Below are 13,508 nucleotides of genomic sequence, written 5' to 3'. Positions count from 1 at the left end.
AGTGACAGTGGGATGATAGGATCCATCTGAGTCAACATAGCTAGCTGCCAAAGATACAACAGCAATAACTTGGGTAAACCATTTATCAAAGTGGCTCACTACTACTAGACACACACATCCAGGTCTTTGGGTTTGCGGATAGTCAACAGCACTGAATCCAGCTGACAGTCTCTGAAATGTCATTTAGTAAAGTGGTGTTATCCCCATCATGACTGTCACCAAGTTCCCTGACTTGCAGACACTGGCTCACTCAGGTGCTGAAGTGCTAGCTCCCTTGATTTTGTGGAACTATCAACTCTGGGCTTAGCAGTCGAATGCTAAGAATTTAGCAGTGCGGGATCAGGAAAATTGCATGCTGTGAATCTGTCTGGCATAAGTGGCTGATACCCTGGGGAATATCTAGATTGAGTCAGGTGCTGAGAACCTGGCACTGCTGATTGCTGTTCTTATGGGTGGCACCGGAGTCACCTGGTGTGCTGGGGACTGAGTTGGCACTTAAAAACTGGGTTTTCTGTCCCAGTGTGTGTTTGGTATCAGATACTTAACCTCCGAGTAGTGTTGACATGAGACCATGTCAACAATAGCTTTCTCGCAGAGCCTGCAGGGATAATTGGCTGAGGCTCTAGGGCAGAGGTGGGCAAACTACAGGCTGCAGGCCACATCTGGCCCATGGGATCCTCCTGCCCGGCTGCTGAGCTCCTGGCCCAGGAGGCTAGCCCTGACCCTTTCCCTGCTGTTCCCTCCCCCCCCCCCGCTACCCCCACCCCACAGCCCAGCTCACTCCTGTGCCAGTGTAATGCTACTGGGTGGGCCAAGGCTAGCAAATCTGCTTGCTGGGCGCACAGCTGCTGCAAGAACTGCAGCCTGACTCGGCAACTCGTGCTGTGTGGTGGCCAATGGCTGGCTCCCAGCCTGGGTGGCGCACAACTGCCCTGACCTGTGCTCTGGGATGCAGGGCTGTAAGCGCCAGGCGCTTCACGGCACTCCAGACAGCGCAGTAAGGGGTCAAGCGGAGTTCGGGGTGGTGGTTGGGGCGGTAGGGGTGGGAACAAGTGGTTGGAATGGGGGGCAGGGGTTCTGGGGGCAAGTTCAGGGAGAGGGGGGTTGAATGGGGGGGCAGGAGGTTCTGGGGGGAGCAGTCAGAAAAGGAGAGGATGGGACGGCAGGGGGCAGTCAAGGGTGGTGGTGGTGGTGGTCAGGGGAACAGGGAGGTGTGGATGGGGCAGGAGTCCCTGGGAACCATCGGGGGGGGAGGTTGGATAGGGGGCAAGGGGCTGGGCCATGCTGGTTGTTTGGGGAGTCACCAGCTCCTGTAACCGGCGCCTCCATACAAATTTCAGAACCCCCAATGTGGCCCTCAGACCAGAAAGTTTCCGCTCTCGGTCTAGGGCCTAGATGACATTCCTTTTGTGAGGAGGTCCTCGCAGATGAAATCAGTAGAACACTATCTAGATCTGCCAGAGAATTATGACGGCGTACCCCAGAACTGCTGCTAGCCCAGAACCCTCAACGGGATCCCTAATCAAAGCGTCCTGAGTGCTGAAACACGCCCACCACTGAAATCTTTGAAAACCATTCCCAGACTCAAATTGAAGTTCTTTCTTGGATCTGCTTCAATATCATCTACAGAGGCTGGATTGTGCATGCTTCTATTTATGTGCAATCTACTAAAATTGACATCCCTTAAGCTTCCTGGAGCAACTCTTCAAATAAAAACATTAGCATCACTGTTGGGACTACACTCCTTGATATGGAAGCCTCTGTTGCAGCTTGATGGCCTCTGGTGTCACATCTCGATGGTTCGGTCCTGGAGCCTGTTCTGCCTGCAGTGCCAGGAAGATATAGACTTTCTTCCTTCATCTTTCTGTAGCAGCTAATCTATTTCTAGTGCAGATGCCCTCAAGAAGTGTGTTCATGTTTTAAATTTACCAGACCCTGGTATCATAAGCATCTTTCCCAAATCGGACCTTAGCGTCCAAAAAATCTGGTGCCTGCATGAAACCCTCTAAGCTTAATTACCAGCTTAGATCTGAATATCGCTGCCACCATCCAAAAATTCAGTGTTTTGGCTCACTCTGGTCTCCCCAAACCCTTCCCTGGGGAACCCCAAGACTCAGATGCCCTGAGCTACAACAAAGGGAAATAACCCACTTCCCTCCCTCTCTCTCCACCCAGACTCTCCTCTCTGGGCTAACCTGAGAGTTCGTGACTGGCAACCTCTTTACATCCACAATACCAAGAAGCATGTCTCTCTTCCACAAAGAGAGAAACCCCAAATACAAGGAAACAGAAAAGATCTCTCCTCTCTCCCCCATAAGCTTCTCCTCCCACCAATTCCTGGTGCTGCAAGAGATTCTCCTCCGTAGATCTAACACAAAGAGAATTTCCCTCCTTTCGTTCCTTAAGCCTACCCAGAGAGAGAAACTCAAACAAGTCTAAAAAGAAAGCTTTAATAATAAAAAATAGAAAAAACACATGAACATGATCTCTGCATCAAGTTGACACATACACAGGTATTGCTTAAAAGAAAAATATGAATAAACAGCCTTATTCAAAAAGAGATACAATTTAACATTCCAGCAACTACACACATGTAAATTACAAAGAAAAAACAATAGGCTGTTTTTATCTTGTACTACAATTTGAAACTGAAGATTAGAAGCTTGAAGATAGGAAAAACAAATCCCCTCTCATAGCTGAGAGCCAGACAAAGACACAGACCCAAACATTCCCTCCCTCAGCTTTGAAAAAATCCGGTTTCCTGATTGGTCCTCTGGTCAGGTGTTTAGTTCTCTTTGTTAACCCTTTACAGGTGAAAGAAACATTAACCCTTAGCTCCTCTATTTATGACACCTGGACACTCAAGTAGCGACAATGCCCACTTAACTTGTAGATCTGATATTTTCAGATGAGATTAAGAACACCTATTCCTTGGTTCCACAGTACATTAAAATTGCTACATTGGTACTAAAATTTCTCCAGTGAGAAGAGGCAATTTGCCAATTCAAGTCCTGTTACTGGCCAACTGACTGTAAGTATCTATGGGATGCCATCCTTTAAGCTGGAAAGTTGGTACCTGACCTTCTCCTATTGTTGGATCTGAGTGTATCCTTGTCTCTGTCTAGACTCTAGTCCACAGAGAGGTTCCATGACAGTGTAATTAGGTAATGCCTTTATCTATAAAAATTAATTACAAAGATACAACACTTTTGATGCTATTTACACCTGAACCACATATATTTCAGGTCACTGAAAACACTCATCAGGGAGTTCAGTTGTCACCTGCTTTACCATATACCAGAGGAGGCCACATCCAGCCCACAGGCCACATCCAGCCCACAGGACCATTCTGCCTGACCCCTGAGTTCCTGCCCCGGGAGGCTAGCCCCTGGCCCCTCCCCTGCAGCCTCAGCTGACTATGCTGCAGGCACAGTGTTCTGGGCAGCGAGCTCCTGGGGTAGCGCAGCTGTAGAGCCCCACCTGACCTGGTGCTCTGTGCTGCGTGGCTGGCTCCAGCCGGGTGGCGCAGCTGTAGTGTTGTCAGCCACCAGTGCCCCAGGCAGCGCAGTAAGGGGTTGGATAGAGGGCAGGGAGGTTTGGGGGTGGTCAGCGGCCAGAGGTGTGGATAGAGGTGCAGGTGATCAGAGGTCAGGGAACAGGGCACCTGTCCTTACTTTATAATAGTCTAGTTCAAAAACACCATTTAATGTCAGTAGTTTGGGGTAGGAAGCCCCTTCAGTTCTGGCTTCCTGGGTAAACAGGAGCCAGCCATGATCCACTGAGACTTGCAGTGGTTACTAGACCACAGTGATGCATCATGATGGGCTGAGTTGTAAAACTCACTAGTTTGATGGGACAGGCAAGGAATAGGCATGGTGGCACAAGCTATTTTAGGAAAATTCAAGTAGCTGTTCAAATCCTTGGTCATCCTGGGAACACTTACCATTTTAAAAAGTTGAGACCGTGGCTTTTTTGCTTTTGTACGTACTCATTTTTCACTTTTTTTCCTGGAAACTCTGTCAACATTAGGATTTTTACCAAACTCTAAAAACAGCTTCAAATATTGTTAAAGCTAAAGAGCTTCTCAGTAACTGTGAAGGAGGGGGAAACATGTCACGGCTTTTAAAATATCCTGTCTAGACACTGATGAGTAACATAAATGAGAATTGTTCAGCCACAAACTTGCTTGATAACTGAATTGTGACACGTACTTCTCCCAGGGGTATAGAAACTTCTCCCAGGGGTATAGAAACTCTTGCTATGGAATTTCTAGCATACATGGTTAGGTAAAGAATCTTTCTGAGTAAAGAACTGCATGTAGACGCAGTGATTTCTTTGAGGAATCCATTGATTGTAGGCTTGTCTGTCTTAATGTAGCAAAAAGCAGGCTATCAAAGTGAACTAGTTAAGCAACTAGGGATAAACTGTAACAAAGGTGTATTTAACCACTTAAGCACACAGCTCCCATAACAGATTTAATTTAGGGATTTAATACCAATTTAAGTTAAATCCTGTTTGCCCTACTGTCTGAATAGAGAGCTGCAAAGAAATTGAATTATGCATGAACTTCTGTACTGACTATCTCAATAGTAGTGCATTCAGCACAGAAGTTCTTAAAGGAACATTGACCTAAGTTTATTCTGAAAATGACTGACTTCATGCAATTACAAGTAACACTTAACTCTTCTGTTGTAGTCATCTTTAACAGGGGAAAAGATTTTTGCTTTCATTTGCCTCTTGCATTTGACAGTATTTGACTATACAGAAACTCAGTGTTTTCCCATGTATTTTCTGGCTGTCAGATTCTTTTACTGAAAAGACCTTTATGAATAACAGGGGTGCTGTTAATTCTTAATTTTTCAAAAATTAGAGGATCTTTTTTTAAAAAAATGTACTGTAGCAGGAACTGAATTTTGAAAGTCAGTTGAAATAAACGTCAAGTGGACAGTGTGTCTCTACCAATATTTTAACACCCTGCCCTCTTCCTTCTCACAAAACACATACAAGATTTAGGGCATGTTTACAGTAGCAAAGTTACAGTGGCAGGAGTTACAGTGCTGGTCAGAAAGCTCAGAAGGAAAACCCACTGTTGTGTGCACAGACTGACAGCTGCCTGCACAATAGTGTATTCACACTTGTGGCACTTGCAGCGTTATTCAGAGTGGTGCGCTCTGAGCAACTTTCCTACAGAGCACTTCTTTCTCTTTTGCCACTAAGACTTGTTGGAAGACGGAGGGGGTTGCAGGACACTCTGGGTCCAGGGCCAATGCCCTGTGATGCATTGCTTCACATCCCAGCAATCTCTGTACTTCTGTCTGCGTTTGGTGACATCTTTCAACAGTTTATGTACTGCATGCCCTGCCTCTTTTGGGCTGCAGGAATGGATCCCAAACTTCTGATCAGTATGCTACTCACTCTGATCAACATGTCACGAGTGGCAGTGGAATTATTCCTTAAACTAGAATGGTAGGAGGAGTGCAACATTGATTTTGCCACGTGTAATAGCTAGGACATGAGATTGCTTGTGTCTTTCACGGAGGTGCTGACCACAGTGGAACTCCACTTTTGAGCTCAGGAAACAAGCATTGAGTGATGGGATCACATCATGATGCACGTCTGGGATGATTAGCAGTGGCTGCAGAACTTTCAGATGAGGAAAGTCGCAAGGACACGAGAATGAGAGCTGCCCTATCGCTGGAGAAGTGCATGGCATTCGCACTGGGGAAGCTGGCTACTCCAGACTGGTACCGATTGGTCACTAACCAGTTTGGAGTGGGAAAGTCGACTGTTGGAGTCGTGTTGCTGGGCCATTAATCACATCCTGCTCCAAAAGACCGTGACTCTGGGCGATGTGCATGACATTGTGGATGGCTTTGCACAGATAGGCTTCCCTAATTGTGCATGCCATCTGTTGCCCCTCCGCATTCAATTCTGGCACCAAACCACCTAGCCACTGTACATTAATTGCAAGGGGTATTTCTCAGTGATTTTCCAGGTGCTTGTGGATCACTATGAACGTTTCACCGACATTAATGCAGGCTGGTCTGGAAAGGTGCATGATGCATGCATTTTTCGGAACACTGGCCTGTTCAAAAAGCTGCAAGCAGGGACTTTCTTCCTGGACCAGAAGATCACCAAAGGGGAAGACAACATGCCCATTGATCTTAGGAGACCTCACCTACCCCTTAATGCTGTGGCTTATGAAGCCATACACTGGACAGCTTGACAGCAGCAAGGAGTGGTTCAACAACAGGCTGAGCAAGTGCAGAATGAGTGTGGATTTGGCTGTTTAAAAGCCCACTGGCAGTACCTGTATGGGACGCTTGACCTGGCTGATGACCATATTCATAGGCTCTAGGACTGGAAGGGACTTCGAGAGGTCATCAAGTCCAGTCCCCTGCCCTCATGGCAGGACCAAATACTGTCTAGATCATCCCTGATAGACATTTATCTAACCTACTCTTAAATATCTCCAGAGAGGGAGATTCCACAACCTCCCTAGGCAATTTATTCCAGTGTTTAACTACCCTGACAGTTAGGATTTTTCCTAATGTCCAACCTAATCTCCCTTGCTGCAGTTTAAGCCCATTGCTTCTGTTCTATCATTAGAGGCTAGGGTGAACAAGTTTTCTCCGTCTTCCTGATGACACCCTTTTAGATAGCTGAAAACTGCTGTCATGTCCCCTCAGTCTTCTTCTTTTTTCCAAACTAAATAAACCCAGTTCTTTCAAGCCTTCCTTCATAGGTCATGTTTCAAGACCTTTAATCATTCTTGTTGCTCTTCTCTGGACCCTCTCCATTTCTCCACATCTTTCTTGAAATGCAGTGCCAGAACTGGAACACATACTCCAGTTAAGGCCTAACCAGCGCAGAGTAGAGCGGAAGAATGACTTCTCATGTCTTGTCTACAACACATCTGTTTAATCATCCCAGGATCACGTTCTTTTTTGCAACAGTATCACACTGTTGATTCATATTTAGCTTCTGGTCCACTATAATACCTAGATCTGTCTGCCATACTCCTTCCTAGACAGTCTCTTCCCATTCTGTATGTGTGAAACTGATGTTTCTTTCTAAGTGGAGCACTTCGCATTTGTCTTATTGAACTTCATCCGGTTACCTCAGACCATTTCTCCAGTTTGTCTAGATCATTTTGAATTTTGACTCTGTCCTCCAAAGCAGTTGCAGTCCCTCCCAGTTTGGTATTGTCCTGTGCTTATAGCCGCATGCTGTATGCTCCATAATATTTGTGAAGGAAAGGGTGAAAACTTCACTCAGGGTTGGACCGCAGAGGCTCACCACATGGAGGCTAAGTCTGAACATCCAGAGACCAGGGCTATTAGAGGGGCACAGCGTGGGGCCATATGGATCAGGGATACCTTGAGGCAACAATTTGAAGCTGAAAGCCACTAATATTTGTTGTTGTTGTTGGGATTGCAGTGGATGTAATGCTAGGAGGTGATTGGTGCACATGATGCAAGAAGGGGCTTTAACATAATTGTATGTTGCTTTGCAGTGCTCTTTTTGCTTTCACTTAATAGAATAAAGATTGCTTTCAAATCATCACAATTCTTTTATTAAAAAACAACCACTGGAGGAGAGTGTCAAATGACACAAATACATCAGCGAGGAGGGGGATGGGGAAGGGAAGGTCTCCAGCGGAGGATGGGTCCTGGGACAGCTACAGATCCTGTATGTCCAAGGATCATACCCAACCTTCTTTGGAGTACAATGCACCTGGTGCTATACTTCAGCAGGGCCAAACTACAGAGGGATGGGTATTGACTGCAATGGGTAGTGGGAGTCCACACAGTTAGACTTTGAGGAGGTAGGAGTGGAAAGCTGCAGATAGAGTGGAGCCGGTATGTTGGGTGGGGGGTGTGTGGAGGGGGGGTGCATGGAAAAGAGTTTTGCAATAGCAGCTGCAGGGGAGGGCAGGTTCAGAGCTGCTCAGTTTGAAAAGCTAGTATTGCCTGGAGCATGTCCACTTGGCGCTCCATAATGTTTAAGAGCCGCCCCGTGGCTTCTTTCTGGTGTGCCGCATTCTCCTTTCAATCCCTCTTCTTGCTGTCCCGCCACTCCTTCAGTTCCTGTTTCTTGGCAGCAGAATGCATCATAACCTCACGGAGAAAGTCCTCCTTAGTTCTCCTTGGTCACTTTCTAATTCTGCGCAGCCTTTCTGCTGCTGATAACAAAGAGGGAGGCTGGGCTCCCAAGGTCATCTCTGAAGTTTAAATGCAACATTTTACAGAAGCAGTATTGTTTGCAACACAGAGAACACTGATTCAGTGCTTTAAAACACAGCCCGTACTCACTCACCTGTCATTAACTGACTGACCCAGGAAAGAGCACATGAGCCACAAGACCCTCAAAATGGTGAGTACCCGCAGAGACAGGGTAAATCATTCTTCCCGGACCCTGCTGTACACTGGGCACAGGGCTTTTGGGGGGCCTGATAATCATTCCTGTCCCCACACTTTGCACAGGATGTGATCATTATGGAAGATATCGTGCTGCTGAGGGAGAGCAGGGAATCAGGGGAGGGTCTTCTCCAAGCCTGCAGCTTCTGTCCCGTTCCCTATGTGGCTCACCTGTGTGCAGCAATGCCCCCCCCACCCCCAGTGACTAGTAAAGTAGCATGAGAAAGTTACATTAATGGGGCAAGAAACAAAGCAGCTCTGCTGAGGAACCTGCAGCAGCAGATTGCCCAGTATCTCCATGAGCATTTCCTGGAGATCTGAGGGAGATTCCTGTGAAGTGAGGGACTGGATCAATAGCCTGTTCTAGTGCTCAGACTAGGCATGTAGTGGGAGACAAGCCTGCTTTCTGCAACCCTTCTGCCCCCAACAACTTGCTTCAGCAATTCCCCAAATCAGATCCACTTACCAGGGGCCTCTTCTCCTATTTATGCTTTGCCAGGATCCTCTTGCTGTGACTGGCTAGGCTCCTCCTGAATAGAAAAGAGCTCCTGACTGCATGCATCTCTGGCCTCAGTCATCCTCTGCCTCTGGGTCCCCCTCGCCCTTTGTCCAAGATTTCCTCCTCCTGGCTTAATCCACTCTCAACTGGCATGTGAGCAAACAAAGTACATAGGGGTCTTCGTAGTAGAGGTTGGGGTCGCCACTGAGTATCGTGTCCAGCTCTTTGTAGAACTGGCAGCTCATGGGCGCAGCACTGGAGTGGTGGTTTGCCTTTCACGCGTTGTGGTAGGCATTCCGCAGTTCTTTCATTTTTACCCTCCACTGCAGTGTGTCCTGGTCATGGCCCCTTTCTATCATGCATTGTGAAATCTGTCCATAGGTATAATTCCTACAGCTGGAGCGCAGCTGCGACTGCGCAGCCTCCTCTCCACAAATGCTGATGAGGTCCAGCAGCTCGGCATTGCTCCAAGTGGGGGATTGCCTGGTGCATGGAGCAGGCATGGCCATCTGGAAAGATGCATTGAGACCACTGCACACATCACCGAGCAAACGGGAAGGGGCCTTTCAAATTTGCAAAGGAATGTATGGGGTGGGGATGACGGTTGGTGCCCTGAGGGCAGGGCAGTAGAGTTCAAACTGATGACCAGAGAGGTGAAAACAGGCATTGTAAGACACCTCCCAGAGGCCAATTGTAGTGGTGTAATCACCATGGTGTCTACACTGGCTCTGCAGTGCTGTAGTTCTGGCACAGAAAGCTCTATGGCTCTCGTTGGGGTGGTTTTTATTTTTATTTTTATTAGAGCGCTACAACTGCGCGGTGGCTTGGCAGTGTGTACACCTCTGGAGTTCAGCGCAGAAAGCTGCTTTACTGTGCAGAAACTTGCCAATGTAGATGGGGTGGAGGGGGAGGTCTTTGTTCTTAGCATGCATACTTTTACATTACTAGCGCTGTTGCACTCCAGACTGTCTTCAGTGAATTAGAAAGCACCAAGGGAGTTTTGTGAGGAAAATTAATATTTTTTGGAAGTTTAAAAGCACTTCTGTGCAACTTGAGTCTTCCACTCGAGTTTCAGTTAACTTGGTCTTCATTTTTTGCTTTGCAATTTTCCTATAAAGGAAATTGACTAACTTCATGTTGTGACACAATAAAATCAAGGAAGCTAATTTGTGTTGCAACAATGCTTCTTTTACATTTAACAATGCACTCTGTCTCTGGCATGTGAAATGTTAAAAAGCACAATTGAGCACTCAGTTCAGGAAGTCACAGGATGACTGTTCATTCAGTCCTAACACACATGGAAGGGTGCTTGATTATGAGGTAAGTGATTCAGGAATACTTGTTTCCACTAAGTTACTGTCACTTGAGATTGAACTATAAATTAGATTAAGCTTTATTGACTGATACTGATACTTTTTTCTTAAACCTGTGTAAAACTAGAAAACTAATTGTACTGAAATATGGTATGTCTACATGACTTCCTAAAGATTTCTGAACCAGCATTATTTTGAAGTCTTAATGTATCTTTTTAAAAAGACAAGCATATATTTATGCTGAACAGTGGACGTCATAACTTCCTTAAACTTCCATCTTCCCCTTTCTTGGAGAGATCTTATCCTTTTGTTTCCACACTTCATTGTAGCAGTAACAGTTTATCCCAAGACTATCCAAATTATTCCCTTGAAGTCTTCTGTTAAATCCTTGCAATAAATATGAGCAAATGTGTGTTGTGTTTTACTTCAGGTTCTCTGAATGCCTTCTGTGAGACCTGCCACTGCTCTCTAGTCCACTTAAGTTCAAATCACAATAACATTTGTACCATTCCTGCCCAAAACAACTGTAAGAGGCTTACAGCACCACAGAGTGTAGTTCATAGACTCATAGGTCAGAAGGGACCAATATTATCATCTAGTCTGACCTCCTGCACAAAGCAGGCCACAGAACCCTACCCATTCACTTCTATAACCCCCTAACCTATGTCTGAGTTATTGAAGTCTTCAAATTGTGGTTTGAAGACCTCAAGCTGCAGAGAATCCACCAGCAAGTGACCCATGCCTCATGCTGCAGAGGAAAGGCGAAAAACCTCAAGGTCCTGCCCAATCGGTGCCTGAGGAAAATTGCTTCCTGACCCCAATATGGCGAATACAGCTAATACCCTGGCATGTGGCAAGACTCACCATGCCACACTGGTGTCAGAGAGTTCTCTGCCATCAACTCAGATCCATCCCATCACTTCGCCCATTGGGCAACTTTTATCTTGCTAGATAATCAAAGATCAATTGCCAAATTAAACTATTTCCTATCGATACCATCCCTCCGATAACTTTCAAGCTTAAGTCTTAAAGCAGATATGCTTTGCCCCCTCTCCCCTTGGAAGGCTATTCCAGAACTCCACTCTCTCATGAGTCCCGCTGGCTCTGATACTGTCCTTTCTTGAAGTTTCCTGGAATAGTCACCGTATTCAGGACGGGTGCAAGATGTTGCGCCCTGAGGCGAACTTCCACCTTGTGGCCTCCTTCCCTCCCGAGACCGTTTGGCAGCTCTCCGCACCCTCTTTCCTGCCCTGAGGTGCCCCCCCCCCCACCGGCAGCTCTCCGCCTCCTCCCCGAGCATGCTGTTGCTGTTCCACTTCTCCCACCTTCCAGGCTTGTTGGGCCAATCAGCTGTTTGGTGCTGCAAGCCTGGGAACGGGAGAAGCAGAGTGGGGCGGCATGCTCAGGGGAGGAGGCAGAGCAGAAGTGAGCTGGAGCGGGGAGTGGTTTCCCTGTGTGCTGTGCCCCCCTGCCCCTTACTTGCTGCAGGCGGCCCTCCCCGCTGCCCCAGGTCCCTCCACCTAAATGCTGACAATGACCAGGGAGGCCGAAGATGCGGTCGCTGCCAAAGGACCCGAAATGCTAGCACCCTAGGCGACCACCTAGGTCACCTAATGGATTGTTCCAGCCCTGACAGTATTCCCCTGCTTTTCTCTTCTTGGCTTCCAGTTGTGGTGTAGTCTGGAGTGGTATGCATTTGTGGGGAGAGTCCTGAAACTTGGTCTCTGTAATCATAACTGTTCTTTCTTTACTGATGAAAGTGTTTTCTTAACACTTGTATGATGTGGTAATGTCTAGAGTTCAGTTGCATTTGGGCCCATTATTCTAGGCACTGTACGGATATAGAAAACAGTCTATGCCCCAAAGAGTTTGCAGTAGTTTCAAAGCTAAGCTCGTCTCCTTGTTACGAGACTGCCTTTCTTAAGGCTTGCCAGCACAGTTTAAGGAGACTGGTCAACCTGAGTTTTGGAGGAAAAGGGAACAAAACTTTAGAAAGAACACTCTTCAGTGGCAGCATGTAGCACTCCATTACACTAACTTTCTCTTCTCTAGCCATCTACCATGTAAAAAATGACATTTTTCTTGAAAAGATTAACTTCCTTACTGAAGTCTTCAGTTTCAACATCTATTTTGGATAAATCACTCCTAGGATTTCCAGAGTGAGGAAGGATATTTTGGCAAGAGGCATTTCTGGATCTCAGCTCACTCGTGTCTATTCCATTTTTCCTGCATTGTCTGTGTAACCTTCTAAAATTGCATAGAGGGAGGTTATTCCTTTTGGAAAAATAGGATGTATTACTTCTAAATCTGACTATATAAAGTTGCTTTCCTACTAGCTTTTAGAATTACTAACAGCTTGGCAAATGCTCCAAGGCTATCAGGCTGACACGGGAGTTGAATGCCAGGCTTTTGAAGTGACCTCATGTACGAATATCATACACTTTCAAGTGTTTAAGTGATCAGCTACTGGTAAGATGCCATTTTAACACATACACATGAGGGCAGAATGGAAGCTGCTGTAACACTTAAACTTTCTTTACTCTTATGTAGCAAAAACTGTAACCTCAGTTATCTTGCACTATAGCATTTGGTTCTCTCTACGTTCACTTCTAAACCATAAATTGTAATTGGCTGACAATTAGTCATTCTCTTAATTGGATGAAGAGTCCTCTTTTAATGAACACCCTTTTTTTAAAAGGTGGCCCTCCTGAACAAGAGAGAGTAATGTCAGGAGACAGAGGCTATAAAGCTGACTTTGTGCCAGCCCACCCAATGTTTGTCCACAGTCTCAATTTAAAAAAAATATGCAGATTTTCTATTAGCTATAGACTATACAGTATAGAGTAACAGTTTCCTGCCTTGTGACATTGCAGGCTAGAGAGGGATGCATATGTTAAAAAGTTAACATATCCTAATCAAAATATTGTCCAAATCTTCCTTGCCAGGGGTCAGTCAGAGAGGTAGTGCAAGAAAAAGACAAAAGATGAAAAGCACAAAAATCCATGAGATGTGGGTATGCTGACCAGTATCTATGATAGATTTCTATTTCAGCAGCACCTAGGGTACATTGTACAGTGTGCAAACTACTGTATAAAAACACTTGCAAAGGGATTGTGCGCTTTTTGTAAGACAATCCATAGATCAGGCAGAGAGAGGGAGGGAGGGAGAAGGAAAAGATTGCCATTGCATTGTATAGCTGAGGCACTGAAGCATATTTTCCCCAAGATCGTACAGGAAATCTGTGGTAGAGTCAGGAATTGAATCCAGATCTTTCAG

The 13,508-nt window shown here is 46.1% G+C and overlaps 1 protein-coding gene and 1 long non-coding RNA gene across 2 annotated transcripts in view; one reads left to right on the top strand and one right to left on the bottom strand.

The window, feature by feature from the left end:
- LOC142045940 (uncharacterized) overlaps positions 1 to 13,508 on the bottom strand; it is a 56,641-nt gene that overhangs the window by 13,864 nt on the left and 29,269 nt on the right. The window lies entirely within an intron of this gene.
- The window catches only part of RP2 (RP2 activator of ARL3 GTPase), a 32,524-nt gene that overhangs the window by 6,867 nt on the left and 12,149 nt on the right, over positions 1 to 13,508 (top strand). The window lies entirely within an intron of this gene.

The sequence above is a fragment of the Chelonoidis abingdonii genome, chromosome 1 (assembly GCF_003597395.2).
Source record: "Chelonoidis abingdonii isolate Lonesome George chromosome 1, CheloAbing_2.0, whole genome shotgun sequence".
Lineage (NCBI taxonomy): Eukaryota > Metazoa > Chordata > Testudines > Testudinidae > Chelonoidis > Chelonoidis abingdonii.
The sequence above is the reverse complement of the archived record's forward strand: the minus strand, read 5'-3'. Positions and strand labels throughout refer to the sequence as shown.